The sequence below is a fragment of the Neopelma chrysocephalum genome, unplaced genomic scaffold (genome assembly GCF_003984885.1).
Source record: "Neopelma chrysocephalum unplaced genomic scaffold, ASM398488v2 Primary Assembly neopelma1_72, whole genome shotgun sequence".
NCBI lineage: Eukaryota > Metazoa > Chordata > Aves > Passeriformes > Pipridae > Neopelma > Neopelma chrysocephalum.
In genome coordinates, this window is record NW_020897732.1 from 6,602,635 (window position 1) to 6,619,749 (window position 17,115).

A 17,115-nucleotide genomic window follows, 5' to 3' on the forward strand; every position below is an offset into this window, starting at 1 on the left:
AGCATCTGCTTCATGTCTTGATTCAGCCCAGACAGCTTTCCTTTGCCTTTAACCTGATGAAAGGGAAAACAACAGACACAGACCCTCAGCAAACCAGAGACTGTCTGGGAAAGATCTATGAAATAAGGCATTGGCAGGTGCACGTGTCACACACTCTGTGGGTAATGACTGAGATGAATCATCCGCATCATTTGCCTCCTATTTTTGTATGTTCCAAAAAACATCTTCTGTTGACTATGAATTTACCCAGTTCAGCAAAGCAATCAGGCGTAAAGTCCAAATTCACTATACACAGATTTTTTTCAGACATCCCTAATGAAAAAGCAAGGACTAAATATGTCTGATAAAAAGGAAGAACCAGCAAGTAACCCACAGAAAAATCTGCTATGTGTAAAAGGGTTATTGTCCAAGCAGTTACTGTCCATGCATAGTCATACAGGAAATACTTTTACTAACAAAAGTACCTTCATGTTGCCATGAGTGCCTATATAAGCCATGGACTGTCAGTGCTACCCTGACGTGACCAAATACCCGAAGTTAGTATGCAGTGCTATTCTACTGATGAAAAAAAAAAGATGTTCTAACATGTATGTTACAAGAGTACATCAGGATAACATTTAAAAGGAGCATTCTGTAGTATGGTTTAAGCACTCTGTGTTGAATCTGGTTCTGCCCAGTGATAACATTATGTAGTTAAATCGAAGTCAGTAGCATTTCCATTGTCAGCTAGAACAGTGACTGAAATGTCCCAACCCCCTCTATTTCCCAAACCACTGTAATAAGTTTATGATAACCTGCAGGTTTTTTTATCATGGTACATTAGTATGAGTATTACTTTGGAATTCTCTTTTGTCATCTTTGTTGATACCTTTTTATCTGTCAAGTATGGTAAAGGTTATGTAAATGAATGTGATTATTTTTTACGAAATGTACAGACTATGATGTTGTATAGATTAATGTGTGTAAATAGATTTCATACTGTAATTCACTATACTTTTCTTCTGGTTTTGCTTTTTTTTCTTTTCTGGTTTCAATTTTTAATGTCACATACCTAACAGCCTTCTCTGAAATGTTATATATAAAGCTGTGAACAAATAAGTGTTTACATCTTTATGCTATTAGAGATAATAGTAGTTAATAACACCATAATGGACTGAAGAGGAATCAGAGAATAAAAATTTTAAAAGTTTTGCACAAAAATTCTGTTACTTATATTTTTAAAAATACTCTGTATAAAGATGCAATTTTCTTATTGATTCAGTGGGTCAGGGCCATGCTGAAGAATGCAGGTAAGTTAATAATTCAGCAGCTCTAAGACATACATGTTAAAGAAAAACAGTCCCTCCAAGAGGGACTCTACGTATCTTCTGGCAACCTAGATGTGCTTACAGGGGCATGAGAATGGTACACACACAGACCAGACCCAGGTGTTGTCTATGTCAACTCCTCTGTGATCAGTAGCTATTTTTCACTTACTATGGCTGCCTTAAATCTCGATTGCTCAGTTGCCTCTCAGATGTGCAGGTATCTGTCCAAAGCACAGCATAATGGAGCTAGAACAAAGGAAAGCTGTGAAATGTCTCCTGTAGAGGCAACACCATGTATCACATTTTTCTCTCCTAAAAGTAATGGGAATGGGCACAGGGAAGAGATTGACAGTGGTGCATTGCTGATGGGGTCAGAGAGAGGTGAGTACTTGTGGAGGAGGAGGTGGCACCTATGGGGCAGTGCCTGTCCTGGCAGCAGCATCGAGGAGGGACAAAGGATGTTTTACCATCTCACGTGGACCAGAGACTCTGTCCCTTTCTGTGTGTATCTGTGTATCACAGAAGCTACACCACACAGAGGGCTCTTCTGTCCCTTTGCGACCAGAGCTCTCATCCTCTCCCACCTTATGTGTGCGCTTGTATGAGCTGCATCAGTGTGGACCCTTCTGCAATCAGTAGCATGTCTGCAAAGTACTTCAGTGTCCTCACCCACATGCATGTCCTCTGTTCCTCATTGCGAAAGGGACAGCCCCAGATCACCTTGATGTCTGCAGGTGAGCTGCTCTACAGCTGATGAGTCTAATTGTGCAGGAAAGAAATTCTTTCTAATATCTAACCTAAATCTCCCCTGGCACAACTTGAGCCCATGCCCTCTTGTCTTGCTGATAGTTGCCTGGGAAAAGAGACCAACCCCCACCTGGCTATAACCTCCTTTCAGGGAGTTGTAGCGTGAGGAGGTTTCCCCTGAGCCTCCCCTTCTCCAGGCTAAACAACTCCAGCTCCCTCAGCCTCTCCTCATAGGACTTGTGCTTGAGTCCCTTCACCAGCCTTGTTGCTCTTCCCTGGACCTGCTCCAGCACCTCAATATCCTTCCTGAACTGAGGGGCCCAGAACTGGACACAGTGCCCAGAATTGGACACAGTACTGAGGTGACTCTGACAGGATAAAGGTCATTCCTGTGTGCAAAGGAGGTTCCTTGGGTTGCACAATGCTATTGAGTTAATACAAAATCCTAAATAATCAGACTCTATGTGTCCAACTGATTAAAATGAAATGCGATTTGTTAATTTAGTTCTATTATTTATAATTGATTGTATTTTAATATCCTTAGCATAGACTGGGGTATATTTTGAGCTAGCTGACAGGTAATTTAGGTTAACTATTGGATCAAATCATTTAATAAGTAGGTATATGTTGCATCAAACCACTAAATAAGTATGTGTTGTATCAAACTAGTTAAAGATTTTTCACACAGGACAAATAAATATCTTTCTAGTAACATCCTACTGAATATAGTCAGTGCTCCAGGATATTCCATTAAATATGAATATTGGATTTGGAAGACAACAGAAATTTAAACAAAGAGCTGTGCTTTATGTTGAAGCTCTTCTGTATTTCTGAGCTGGTGCCTTTGTGACTGAGACTGCTTCTCAACACAATCCTGTTAAGCTGTGAAATTCTCTGTTCAGAAAGGCTTTATTTAGCAATAGCCTTTGGCCACTGCTTATCCCTGGTTTCCTGCTTACATTCTTTACCTGCTCTTAATTAGTGCCTTGGGCTTTGCCTGCCTGTCTCTGTAGGATACGAAGAAATACTCTGCAAATAATGAGGGAATCAGTAAGCAAGTTTATAACTGTGTAATTAATAATGGATCCTTACTACTGGGGGACATTTTGTTATACAGAACTGCATTCACAAGAAGCAATTTGAAAATTAAAATATAATCTGAGTATTACACAAAATTGTGCTGTAGAGGATGATTGTGCCATAGCCAGGTGATGAATTGGACAATTTAATCATTCCTGTAGATTATAGCTTCTGTTATTCAGATAAAAACCAAAATCATATGTCCTGTTTTAAAAAATGCTTAACTTGACCTTATTACTCAACAATAAAAACATGAAGAAAAACACTATTTCCCTCAAACAGGCAACATCTTTAAAAAATCATTTTCATTTTGCCTATAAAGACCATGACATCCTGTTTCTTGGATTAGGGCAATAATTTATCAATTCAGACACTTGAAAGTACCATTTTGTCTGGAAATATATGGAGTTAATATTGTTAATAAGCTTTTTTAAAAATCCTTTCCTTTAAAAGCCCAGGATACCTTGTTCAGGGTATAGCTCTGGTTACCTGTCCTGATGCACCAAACACTGAGTGTGGCTTGAAAAACAGGGGCAATATTGGGGTTTTTTGTCATTTAGGCCTAATTAATTTCTGTCTAACTTTAACCATCTCAATTAAGTGTTCTATTTGTAATTGGCCTTTTTGACTGAATGCAAAGCCAAAAATCCAACCCAAGTACTGATCCTGCCTCTGGGATATTCCATGTCCTGTCTCAGTGGAGGCCTCACCTTGTCCCTGTAGAGATTCACCAATTCCTGGCAGTGCTGCTGCTCCTCATGCACAATTTCCCTCTCACTGGCAGTCTGACAGGGCTGTGCTATAGACATATTGAGTTTTCCCACTCTTTCATCTGCTTACAAAATCTAAATCTTAATTTAAACAGGGTGATCCCTGCTTTTATTGTCCCACTCCCACGATATTCAGTAGGAATACACTTACTTTACAACCCTTTCTGATGTTCACTACAGTGAAATATAGAATTTATAGCAATGATTTGAAACATCTTAATGAGGAGGGAGAGAGTTTAGTTTGAAAGGATTAAAGTTGAGTAACAATCGTTCTTGGATGCACAAAAATCAGCAGGAGGAGATTTCTATGGTTCTGCTACCTACGTGAATTTACACAAGAATAAGTCAAATATTGACTGGCATCACCTAAACTGAAGCTGGAAGTTAGAAAGTTATTTGCAGTCACGGGGGGAGTAAGGTTTTGAAAAAGTCTCATGGCATGCAAGGAAAATTCCACTTTTAGATTCCTGTTTATATGGCTTAAGGGGAGTAATGTGGTATGAGTCTAAACCAGTAGGGGATTAGACCTCATGACCCATGCACTCATACTTCCTAGACTTACATCACACTATGGGATCTTAACTGCATTAATATGTCCAAAGTTTTGGAAAGAAATAGGAAAAGTTAGGAAAAAAGTTACAAACTGTTACAAACTATTTCAAATTTGAGAGTTTATACAGAAGAATTAGTCACAAAAATCATTAGGTTTTGATCTGTTGTCAGTTGCTATCATAAAACTCTCTATTAATGCTATTTCAGTCACTTGTTTCAGCTGTAGATTCAGCCTGATGTGGCTCCATTGTGCCTGGATGAATGGAAACTGCTGTGACGTAGATACTTTGAAAGAAATGTGAGCACTATAAAGAGAATTTTAGTCTCAGTTCATCTTCTCCCTCTATTGTGCTCTGTATTCATCCCAAGAGTAGAAAAGTTCTTCCAATTACCTATTCATATACTGATCTGTGAATAGTACAACTGTACTTCTATATATGTTCTCCAAATGTCTGGGCTGAATAGTTTATTTCCTCTGATTTGTAATTATTCATCTCAGCATTTGGCAATGTTTTCAAGCGGTTTTAACTTTCCTGATTCAATGGGTCATCAGGTTTAAAAAAATAGAGGTTTCTTTGGACAATCTGGATACTGAAATATTTGTTTGGCTCATTGGGTGGAAAATGGCTTTTGACCTTCACAACTAACTTGTAGTCAACTGCTTTAGAACATTAAAAAAATTCAGATTAATGTAAAGTGATGAAATAGAAGAAAAACATAAAAAGAAAACGTGAAGTTGGGGAATAAATTGAGGTCAAAGCTAGGACCTTACTTTGAGAAAATACGATTATACTCTAGAAGGATCGAAGTGGGAAGGGAAGGTTAGTTTGGGGAGGCCACATATGGAATGAAGTGGGTGGAAAAAGGGTGGTAATAGGAAGCCAAGAGCTCTGCTGAAGATCCCATTTGAGTCAATCACTACCTGAAGACTATTTTCATGAGGAATTGGGAATGATCTTCCAAAATATTTTTCCATTGTGTATATGTGAAGCTAAACTAGAACCTAAATTTTCAGAAATGTACACCGCATATAAAACCTGAGCAGTTTTGTTTCAGGTTTTGTATCTAGGATATACAGCCTGAAAAAAAACAGGTGTTCAGGTACAATTCACCTGTCACTGATGGTGTACATTTCTCTCCTCCTATCCAGAAACTTTACACTTTTTTGATGATATGAAGGACGTTTTTGCTTTCTATGTATGACAAAATGAAAATTTTCTGAGTAAAGGATAGAATTGGGAAGCACTGATTGAACTTCTAAGATAGAAAATGCAAAAGACTTTCACACCATCAGACCAAGAAAGCATTTTCACACCAATAAGCCAATAACACTGTGGCATTAGCTGTGTCAGCTGATGGATTATATTAGCTGTGATTCACAAAGCCAAAATCAGTCAAGGAAAAATAATATTCTCTATACTTTCATATGGCTTGAAGTATTTCCCCTGTATCAGAGATTTATTTTTATTTAGACCCAGCATAACTTTATTTTATGATTCTCCCAAACCAAAACACAACAATTTTGGCTTTCACTCTTTCACAGCTGTCCATGTTGTACCTCTTTAATTGCAAATGGTTCACTAACAGTACAGTCCCAGTAGCCAGCAGGCTGCTAACCATCAAAGTATAGCTCAAAACCAGCTAAGTAGAATGACACTTTTTCAGAAAGACTCATTAATTTGCCTTTCAGTTTTCTACTTGAAAATAGTTAACATTTTGTTTCTTTATTAATACAGCTTAAAGTTTGCCATCTGCCTTTGTGAAGTCATAAATTTCAGACATGCTGAGTCAAATTCCTGCAAGGTAACCTATGACCTATCCCAACCTCAACTATGTCCCTGCTCTTCCTGACAGCTTCATTCAATCTGTACTCCATGTCCCTCAGCAACAGGCACCAAACAATCTTAACAGGGCAAACAATTTTGACAGGGCAGAAGTCCTGTCAGGGAAGATGTTTGTCACAAGCTGTGGATGGTGAAAGATGGATGCTTTGTGTACAATTCTTCCTCGAGTGGGATTCACACATGTCATGGTATCATAGTAGTTCTTTGCATGAAAATAGTTGCTGCTCTAAAATAAGTCTTCTACAATATGTTTTAGTTCTTCTGCAATGGACAAAACCCAAAAGCATCTGGAAATCTCTTTAGCATAAATTTATACTGCTTTAAATACTCAAATTTTTGACTTCTGTATTATTGTGTCTGCTGTGGGTGTATGAGTTTCAGTTTGGTACCAGCTAGGAATATATGCCCATCTCCTACAAAGGAAACATATTCTCTCAGGCCCATTCAGGTATCTCGTTGAGCACATTTCAAGCTTTAAACCTATATATAAGTCCTAAAACATCAACAGAACTCAAGATGCTGTTTTTGCTGATCATAAACATAGTTTAGAGCATCAGTGCTTTTCTTCCCCACTTATACTTTTTGATTTCCATTGTGTAAATTACATATGATCTTGAGAACTCCTTACCAATACTTACCCATCTTATAGCATGTTTGTAACTCATTTTTTGCATTTCCTCAAGACGCAGTTTCTTCTTTTGTAACACTGTGAATATTTTATGATGTTGTAAATATTTCCCTGTAATTTGTGTGGACATATTTGCTGACATTGGTCTGCACCTTATTATGGCCTCTTGATACATTTTCAGAATTGTTATGGCAGGAGGAAAACAAGATCAGAGCTACAGCTGAGACAAGGCAGTCATGATACCCCTCAGGGAAGAAAACAGACTGGAACACTAAGCTGAGAGGGCAAGTGCCAAGGCAGGGAGCTGGAAGACCAAAGGATGTCAACATGCAGCAGAAATGAGCCTTGAGCACCCATACTGCCATGGGCAGAGCCAAGAAGATTCCACCAGAGCCTCCACAAAAGGGTCTGAAACTCTTTCCTAGTGATCTTGGTATTGACATAAATTGACACCCCACTAGAAGAGCATAAGGGAAGGGCTTGGAACAGCTGCACCAGTGCTTAGGGAGCTCTTTTGAAGGCTTTAGTTGACTTATTTCAGTGGATGATTAAAACCACAGCAATCTCATCTGGGGCTATTGGACAGCAGTGCAGACAGCTCCAGACTTGCAATATGACCTTCCAGTTGTGAGTGCCAGCAGGATCTCTGGCTCAAACATCAGAAAGTCTTGCTATCATTGCTCAAGTTTTCTGTTTATTCTTTCACATATCTCCTTGAAAATGTTTGTTTTAAATCCTGTTGTGGTATTTCAAGTACTGATCTGATACATGGCTTGAGAATATCACGGCAGTTACTTAAATCAAGATGGCTTTTATCATAGTTAATTACTAAGAACTTGAACTTGAGAGATTTGATGCAGTGTTACTTGGAATAGTTCTACCAGGAATACGACTATGTTACAGTGGAAGAAGAAAGCTAGAGTAAATTAAAAACAGTCACAGATTTTGATGATAAAGGACCAGCCAAGATACAGACAACCATTAGGCCTGATTTTATTTCTTCTTTTCTTGGTGAATAATAACTTGGAGCAAGCTTCTAGACACATTTCAACTGACAGTAAACAAGTAAACACACAAGTCCATCTAGGTCCCAATATCACTTAGCATTCTTTAAAAATCAGCCATTCTCATGTAGATGAGGAATTCAAACAAGTAGAGAGAGGAGCCCACTAGAATTTCCTTGTAACCTCCAATGCAAAGCTATTTTTTAAAACTGTTATATGTTATGGATGGATAATAACCATAGTAATCTATAGCACTACTTGTACAAAACAGTAATTCTGAATGACACTTATGTCAATTCCTGTTTCTTTCTACAGTTGTTTTGCATACACAGTTTTTTTCATCTTTTTCTCCACCCCCACCCTCCATGCCCAGTAATACTGTTTGATATATGACGTGCTGTTTTAGTACCAAATTAATAAACCCAAGAGATAATGCCTGGACACTGAAAAATAGGATGCAATACACCGACACAGGACACTTAGTGCAGGAGTTTCTGCGTAATTAATGATTGCACTTGAGAATGGTGCAGTGTATTTAAAGTACTTAAAGATCTTCACTAAGTCTCACATTATCCAAATGAGATAATTGTTGCTAAAGCCACATCTTTGGTGGGGAAAAATAAGAAAGCGAGAACTTGTGACTTTCCCAAGTCAACAGCAATATCAGTGAGGGAACAACACAGATTTGCCTACAGATAAAATTAGTGTTCCATAAATAGCCAACTATATGGGCTTAAAAGTGAGCCTTGACTTTCCATTTATCTGTGTAGTATCAGATTATCATAAAGTTACTTCAAATACCATTTTACTCCAAGAATCATTCAACTGTATTTTATGAGATGTCCCACAAAGGGAAATAATTTGTGTCAAATAGGGATAAAGACTGCAACTACCTGTTACAAACTGAGTACTGTGTATATGTCTGCTAGTTTTCAAGAGAGTTTTTTGTGGTTTGAATATTTATATATTTAAAAACATTTCTAAATGCATTGCTGTATCATAGATATGGCACAGCGTGCCATACTAAATCAAATCAATGATCTCACAGTCACCTATATGAAATGCTTCAGGAAAAACACACCTAAGCATTGCTACTGTACAACCTCTGCTTGGTTTCTTTCTAACCCAAAGAGTTCACAACTCACACCCGTGACACATGCAAGACCCAGCTCCCTGTGTTGCATTTTAACTATTCCATAGCACTCCTCCAAGACTGATTTTCTTTTTGCCATTCCTATCCCACTGTAGACTGTCCTTTCTAAAAGGGTAAATTTCTTTTCAGCTATTTTTGTTGAGCTGACTAGTGCATCTTCTAAGTGCAGTGTTTCTGTGCTGTATAATACAATACTTATATTAGTCTGAAGTTTCAAGTCTAAGGCATTGCAGTTCCTTATGTGTTTCTAGCCTCCACGCTGAAATGTTGCTCTGTGTTGCTCCATGCTGCTTTACTGTACACCAAGAAATTTTCTTGTTATGGCTGGTGGCTGGAAGATGTTCCTTCCCTTCCCCAGCCTCTTAAGATAGAAGTTTCCAGGCTGCTTAGGCAGATGAAAACACTCCGATGTACTGATGCTCTTATTCAGGATTTCCACTCCCAGAAGAACAAAAAGCTGCATTACACATCAAATGTCTCAGACTCTACAGTTTCAGAAATGTTACAGATTTGCAAGAACAAATAAAATAGCAAAATATCAGTTGCCAATATTTAATTACAAAAGCTTTCTTTGGTTCCTTCATCCCAATTTCAGTGAAGGTGGAACTGCAAAATCTGTGATGTTAAGATGGAGTTTTAAGATTGTCCAAAGCAGCAGCTTCTTCCTGCCTTCCCTTGCTTTTAGTCCTCTGTGAAAATAGGATTCAAAAGCCAGAATTTTGGTGTGTCCACACAAGCTTGAAAGCCCATTTGTTTGTTACAAAACATTTCTTCTTTGTTCCTTGCTGTTGCCTTATGATACTTCTTTTTCCAATAAGGAAAATTTTCTCCTTGAAATTCTGTAGTGTTTCCCATTTTATACTTTCATTCCTTTCTTTTGCTTTCACATGCCATGTCCTTTTGAAAATGGTTAGTAAAACCTTTTGTATCATCATATGAATAATTTTCAAAACACATTTTTTACCAGATTTAGAGCTGTTTTCTCCCTGTGAGGCTGTAAAATGATCTAAGGACATCTCAGGTGGTGAAAATGAAACAAAGCTACTTTATCCCTTTCCTTAATACATCGTGTTTAGGACCCCATTGCATTAATATCCTATTCCATTCATGAATAAATCATGGGCATATTGGCTGGTTTTCAGCTCACAGTATTTATTTCTGAGGGTGACATCCAGAATTTAAATAATGCTGCGTGCCCCATGTATTGCCAGCTCTGAGGGATTTTGTGAAAAGAGCAGCTTACTGCTGTATGGAGCTGGAAAGGGCAATTGAAGTGGTTTTGTTGGAAAGGAGCACGACTGTGATCAGGCAGTTAATTAAGCAATCAAACTGTTTTGTTAATGATACTGCAGGGGCTGTCAATTCACATTATCTGTTAGATTAGTTTCACAGGAGTGGAGCTGAAAGCTGAGGTTTGGTTTCTGTCCCTTTCCTGAAAACCAGCAGCAGATAGCTGGTGCAGAGCAATCTTCTCCACAAGTTCCTGGGACAGCAGACGAGAGAAGGGAGGGGCAGCATTTTAGCACAGACACAAAGTGTGGTGCTGATCAATGTGACCTTCTCTCTGATGCCTTGGCAAAGGCAAGATTCTGCCTGTGGGTATCCATCCCAAAAGAAAATCATGCTGCAAAATATGGTTATTTTTACCTTGCAGCAGTTCCGGGCTCTGTTTCATCATGTTATCCTGCAAATTGTTAATTTGGCAGGCTGATAGTTGTTGTAGACAAAGGAATAGGGGTAGGAAAAGGGAGTCAGAGGCTGCTTAAACCAAAAAGAAAGATCTGTCCCTCTGTGTCCATGTGTGGGGATAGTATAAAGACCTACCTGTGGCCTTTCAGAGGAGCTGCAAGTTGAATTTCTGGAAAACAGGAGCAATTGGTAAAGTATGAATGTAGGGAAATATTAGTAGCTTCAAGAGAAAGGGCTGAAGAATGAATGATGAAGAGAGAAATAAAAGAAAATTAATTTTACTGAGTGAAAAATAAGATTATATTTCATGGTAAAAATCTGCAGTGCATGAATAATTTAGACTTCTACCAAGAAACAGAATAAGTTCCAGGTGTAGACACCCTGCTATGTACAGTGATGAATTATAATTTATATCAATCTTTTGGGGCTCTATACTGTCTCAAGCAAGTGTGTTACAGTTCTTGAAAAATATCAGTTAATAAATTCTCCCAGTTTATTACCATGATAGAACGAATCACATTTTTCTAGGAGGAAAACTGAATATTTCTGATATGCTTAGATCATACAGGAAGTCTGTGGCAGTCCAGGATATAATCCAGATCTTCTGAATCCTAACCCTGCTATTTAGCTATAACTTCAGGTCTCCTGAGACTTGACTTGTTTTGAGTCATATTTGTACTCTAAAATAGCCTCTTTCTCCTTCTTCCCCCCCACCCCTGTCCCCCAAAAAATAAAAAATTCTTACTCTCTATTGCTTTCTTACCTGCCATCAGATTATCAGCATGATGAAGTTTCTCAAATCCTACATTATTCAGAGCTTTGGAAGAAAAGTAAGAACATAACATTGCAATGTATCCTACAGTCCAGACTGCAGCCACCCCTTCTAAATTAAATTCCTTGATAATTCGCTTCTACTTTACATTTTTTTCAAATATTAATTTAATTTTTTCGACGGGGAGATAGATAATAGGTTAGCGAAGGCATATAGTGCCTTTGGAAAACTCCATAAAAGAGTATGGCGTAATAAACACTTGAAGAAAAGTACCAAGATCAGTGTTTACAGAGCCATAGTGCTGTCTACTCTTTTATATGGTTCCGAATCATGGGTCATCTACCGCCACCACCTGCGTCTCCTAGAACGCTTCCATCAACGCTGCCTCCGTACAATCCTGAACATCCGCTGGTCAGATTATGTGACCAACACATCTGTTCTTGAACAGGCAGCAATCACAAGTATTGAGGCCATGTTACTGAGAACACAGCTGCGATGGGCAGGGCACGTCTCCAGGATGAAGGACCATCGCCTCCCTAAGATCCTGCTTTATGGTGAACTTGCCTCCGGCTGCCGCAAGAGAGGAGCTCCGAAGAAAAGATACAAGGACTCCCTGAAGCAACAACTCAGCCTCGGGCATATTGATCACCAGAACTGGTCTACTCTGGCCTCCAATCGGGAGGCCTGGAGACAGACCATTTATAACGCTGCTGATGCTTTTGAGAAGGCACGCAGGATCACTCTTGAGGAGAAAAGACAACGCAGAAAGAATCGAGCCTTGCAGAATATACCATCTAAGGAGTCTTTCTGCTGTGTCTTTTGCAACCGGACGTGTCTATCTCGTATTGGCCTTTTTAGCCACCAACGCGCTTGCATGAAAAATGGGTAGAGCCCTTCCCAAATCTTCGTTCGCGAAGCCTAGCCATGAATGAATGAATTTAATTTATTTTCCAGTTAAGCTTGATTTTGTGTTTAAAATCTCCAAAAATAGTTTGTGTTTTATGACACACTTCCTACAGTTCAAATGTCTAGGCAGATACCTCCCAAACCCTGGCTGACTCCTCGTCCTATCTTGCTCTTTTAGCAAATTTTTAAGTTAAAATTAGTCTTTCCTGAGCACCAGTCACTACAGCAGTATAAAATATCCCACTTGGAAACCCAAATTTTCTCAAATCACTTCCTATTTCTATAAGAAATAACTTCCCAAAGACCTTCTGGGACTGCAAAATCTTCCACAGAATAGCAATGGCAGGTCACAGTCCATGACGTGACAAATACAACCATTTTTCATTCTCACATTTGTTCTCACAGAAACATAGAAATGTGGTTGGAAAAGATCTCTGGATCCCTAGTTCAGTTCTTCTCTCAGAGAGAAACCATTGCCAGCTTGGATGATGACAGTTTAACTTTGTCTAGCCAAGCCTTGGAACCTCCAAGGGTGGCACTTCATAGCCAAAGTTTACAGTAACAGCTCTTTTGCTTAATGGGCTGCCATCTCATGTTATGTTTAATCCCTTTTCTAACATTTTGATCTCAAGTGCCATACAACTATATTTCCTTTACATAATAAATCCCTCTATATGGATGATTTTTCTTGTCTTTGTGTTACCAGCAGGTTTCATGAGTAAATTCCTACATTTCTGGACCAAGGCCTTATGGGTTTAATTCATAATTGCTTTTAAATAAGATTAGTCTCAAGACTGATTCCTGAGGAATTCCTTTGATATCTCCTTCCACCGTAGATGGGATTGCCTGCCATTTCAGGTTTTTTCCTGCACTGCTTATATTAATCCCCATCTTCTACTACCTGACTCACATTTTTAGTTTTCACCTTTAGTGGCAAGGGGCACTCTGAAAATGGGCTGATTTCCATGCTGATGAAATAATGTTGCCAATTTAACGCAGTTATTCAAATCTCTTTCTCAGAAACATGTATGACTACATGCTGTTACCTATTTAAATTACTAGAAATGCGCTTGTGGGGCTTTTTTCTGGCCAGAAAGGGGCCATTCTTTATGTCTCTAGCTCCAAATTATTTATAGAAAGTAGTGGAGATGTCCCTGATATGTGTTCCATTGCAAATGAGGACAGAGTTGGCTTACCAGTTCCCATGCAGCTATGGCAATGGGAGCATTTTGCTGGAATACTTGAAGTGTGAGCTTCAAGTGAGCTGCACACCATATACATCATGGTCAAGAGTCACGAGCAACATTCCATATATGCTATGTAACTAAAAAGAAGGAGATGCCAAAATCATGTGAATGGGTGAGAAAGCAGCTTCCATACCTTCCCAGCTTGAGGACTTTCAGAGTTCTATGACAACACCATGACAAGCCCCACTGGCTGTGACAGGTTCATTTTCTCCCAAAATCCACTCAGTCTCTTTACCAGCCCTCCTGGCAGTGCAACAGGGCTGCCCTGACATGCAAACACACTCAAATGATTTGCTGAGTGAGTGCAGCTTGAGAGCAGTCATCATCGTTTCTGGAAGTTCTGGTTATCATTTTAAAAGTTAATTGAAATAATATTTGAATGTCAACTTCTTTTCTGCTTGCTTTAAGTGGGAAATATGCAGAGCTCTACCCGTGTCCAAAAGCAGCACAGTCAAAGCAATGTACAACTGGAAGGATACTTGGAAGTGTGCACCTAACACAATTCTCCATGACAGTATAACCTTGCGAGGCAGAGTGGGGGAAATTGCAGGACCCTACAACATCAGAACTCCTCAGGGTACCCATTGTGCACCTCTCAGTACCTCCTTGGCCCTTTTGGTCCCAGTGCCTTTTCTCTGCCAGTCACAACTGACCTTCCCAGTTGTGCTGGACTGGAAGCACAGTGCAGAGGACCCGGCAAGCTGCCTGTGAAAGGGATGCACTCCAGTCTAAGAAAAGCTTAAAGTCATTAAAGACTTCATAAATAATGATCTGCTCACAAAGAACAAAAGTAAAGTAGAATAGCTTAGGAACTCATGAGCATTTTAAATGGCAGAAGCCATGTCACCAGCATCTGAAATACATTTAAATGACTATAAATGTTGTGGATTAAGAATGACTAAATTGCGTACTGGAAGGATACCAGTGATATAAAAAGTAATGAAAAAATCCAGAACTGAACATTAGTAATTTTCTTCATAAAAAAGCAAATTTCCATGACTCATTCATATACTATCAATTACATGTGTTTAGAGGCTGAATTTTAAGATTAAAATAGTCGACTAAATTTAACTGTACCATTATCTTTGTATTCTTGCAGGAATGTTTTTCCCTGGCAATTGCAGAGAGTAGCAAGGTGATTGTGAGCATAGGTTATGATAACATCCGTCCATAACCTGCACTTACTGCTTATATAAGTGCGTGATAGCATTGAGGATTTTTTCCGTTCTTCTAAATATTTGCTTGCCAAGGTGACACTGTTTAATTCACATCTCCAAAGAGCCTTATTTTTACAGGCACATTTTCAGTCTTTTCATTTATGTGCAATGTGAACTGAACTTCCTAACACCCCGGAGAGTGATGTTTAGAGATGGCTGCAGACAGACTGGCTCTGCCAGGGATGATGATTTTCACTTCCGCAGTCTTGGTTTGTGTTCAGTTGTTAATAACTTCTTGGAGAATAAGAGCATAAATGTCATATTGTACCGATCAGAGATCAGCCCAGGTGATTAGTCCGTGTCTGGCAGGAATTTCTGGTGGATGCAGGGGGAAAAGTGATGAGAAGAAAACTATGGATAAAAATATTCTTTTCTATTCTCCCAGTTTCCAGCTTATTATAAGCCTGGGAGCACCTTGAGTCAAACTTGCATCCAGAAACTTCTTAATATCCAGTGTCAGACTTGGCCTCTACTAACTGAACCAAACACAATTACATCTTTTTGACTGTCACAGCATTCTCAAAGTCTGACTACTGCAATTTCACTATGTGTTGTCTGAAGAAGTAATTGTTTTTATTTTAATACGGTAACAATAATTTAATTGAGCATCCCTTAAGTTTTCTATTAAGGGAAATTGTGTACAATGTTACCCTTGTTGCCCTATGCTTGAGTTGGCTCTAGAGCACCTCTCTGCAGTCATCCCTCTTCTAAAACAGGAAGTGCTAGGATGCTGTCCTGGATTTGGCTGAGATTGAGTTAATTCTCTTCGTAGCAGCCTGTAGGGTGCTGTTTTGAATTTGTGACCGAAACAGTATTGAGAACACAGGGATGTTTTAGCTGTTGCTGAGCAGCCCTTACACAAGGTCAAAGCCTTCTCTGTTTCTCATGCTGCCCCTCCAGCAAGGGCTGGGGATGCACAAGAAATTGTGAGAGGGCACAGCCAGGACAGCTGACCCCAGCTGACCAAAGGGATGTCCCACACCATATGAGACCATGCTCAGCAATAAAAGCTGAGGGAAGAAGGAGGAAGGGGGGACATTTGGAGTGGTGGCATTTGTCTTGCCAAGTCACTGTTACGTGTGATGGAGCCCTGCTTTCCTGGGCACGGCCTGCCCATGGGAAGTAGTGGATGAATTCCTTGTTTTGCTTTGCTTGTTTGTGTGGCTTCTACTTTACCTATTAAACTGTCTTCATCTGAACCCACAAGTTTTCTCACTTTCACCCTTCTGTTTCCCTCCCCTTCACAGAGATGGAGAGTAAGCAAGCGGCTGTGTGGGGCCAAGCTGCCTGTTGGGGTTAACCCACAACGGCTGTTTAATCTACCTCAATACTGTAGATGCTCTGTCCCTCTGATTGTGTTCTTCTTCCCACTTTGGATTGCCTCTAGATTTGCTGCACCTCTATTCCAATAGGAACCAGAGATGCACGCAGTGATAAAGAAGTGGCTCCCCCGTTGATTTCTACAATGATAATTTCTGTTTGTATTAAGTAAAGATCGTTGTTTAATATTTGATATTTTCTTTGACTTTTGACCATCACTGAGCAGTAAGATACCTTTTTCACAAAATTATCTAAAGACACCTTTCTGAGTGACTATGATGCATGTATACGTGTCTCATTTTATGCCATATATACTTACAGCTGCGGGTTTGCTGCCCATCTGCAGTGTTTCCAAAGGCAAATGTCCCAGAAAAAAACTGTCTTAAAGCAAAATGTACCTCAAAAAAGGATACATCAGGAACCTCATTCATAATGCATTCAATTTCTTCTTTTCAGAACACCCTACCTTGGAAGCTTTACAGCACAGAAGTCCTATGGATTTACATGAAATAGTTGAGCAAAAAAGACTTATTGAACACGAATTTAAAACCTTCTAACAGCAGAATATTCTTTTCTGTAACATTTGGTTTTTCTTTTCATTACATCACATAGAAGTATTTTGAGTTGATTGAAAAGTAATTTATAATCAGTGGAAAACAGAATGTAAAAAGCTGTATATAATATCCATTTCTTTTCTCAACCATCTCTTGATAAGCCTCTCACCTCTTTTTCTCACATGGTTTTTCCCTTTCTTAGGAAATACTGCAATTAGAGTTGAGTAAAATCAATGCAGCCCTGAAGTGGAGTAATTTGATTGCCAGGGAAATGAAAATAGAAAATCAAACTAAACCAACCAAAGGAACAAAAAAAAAACACCAA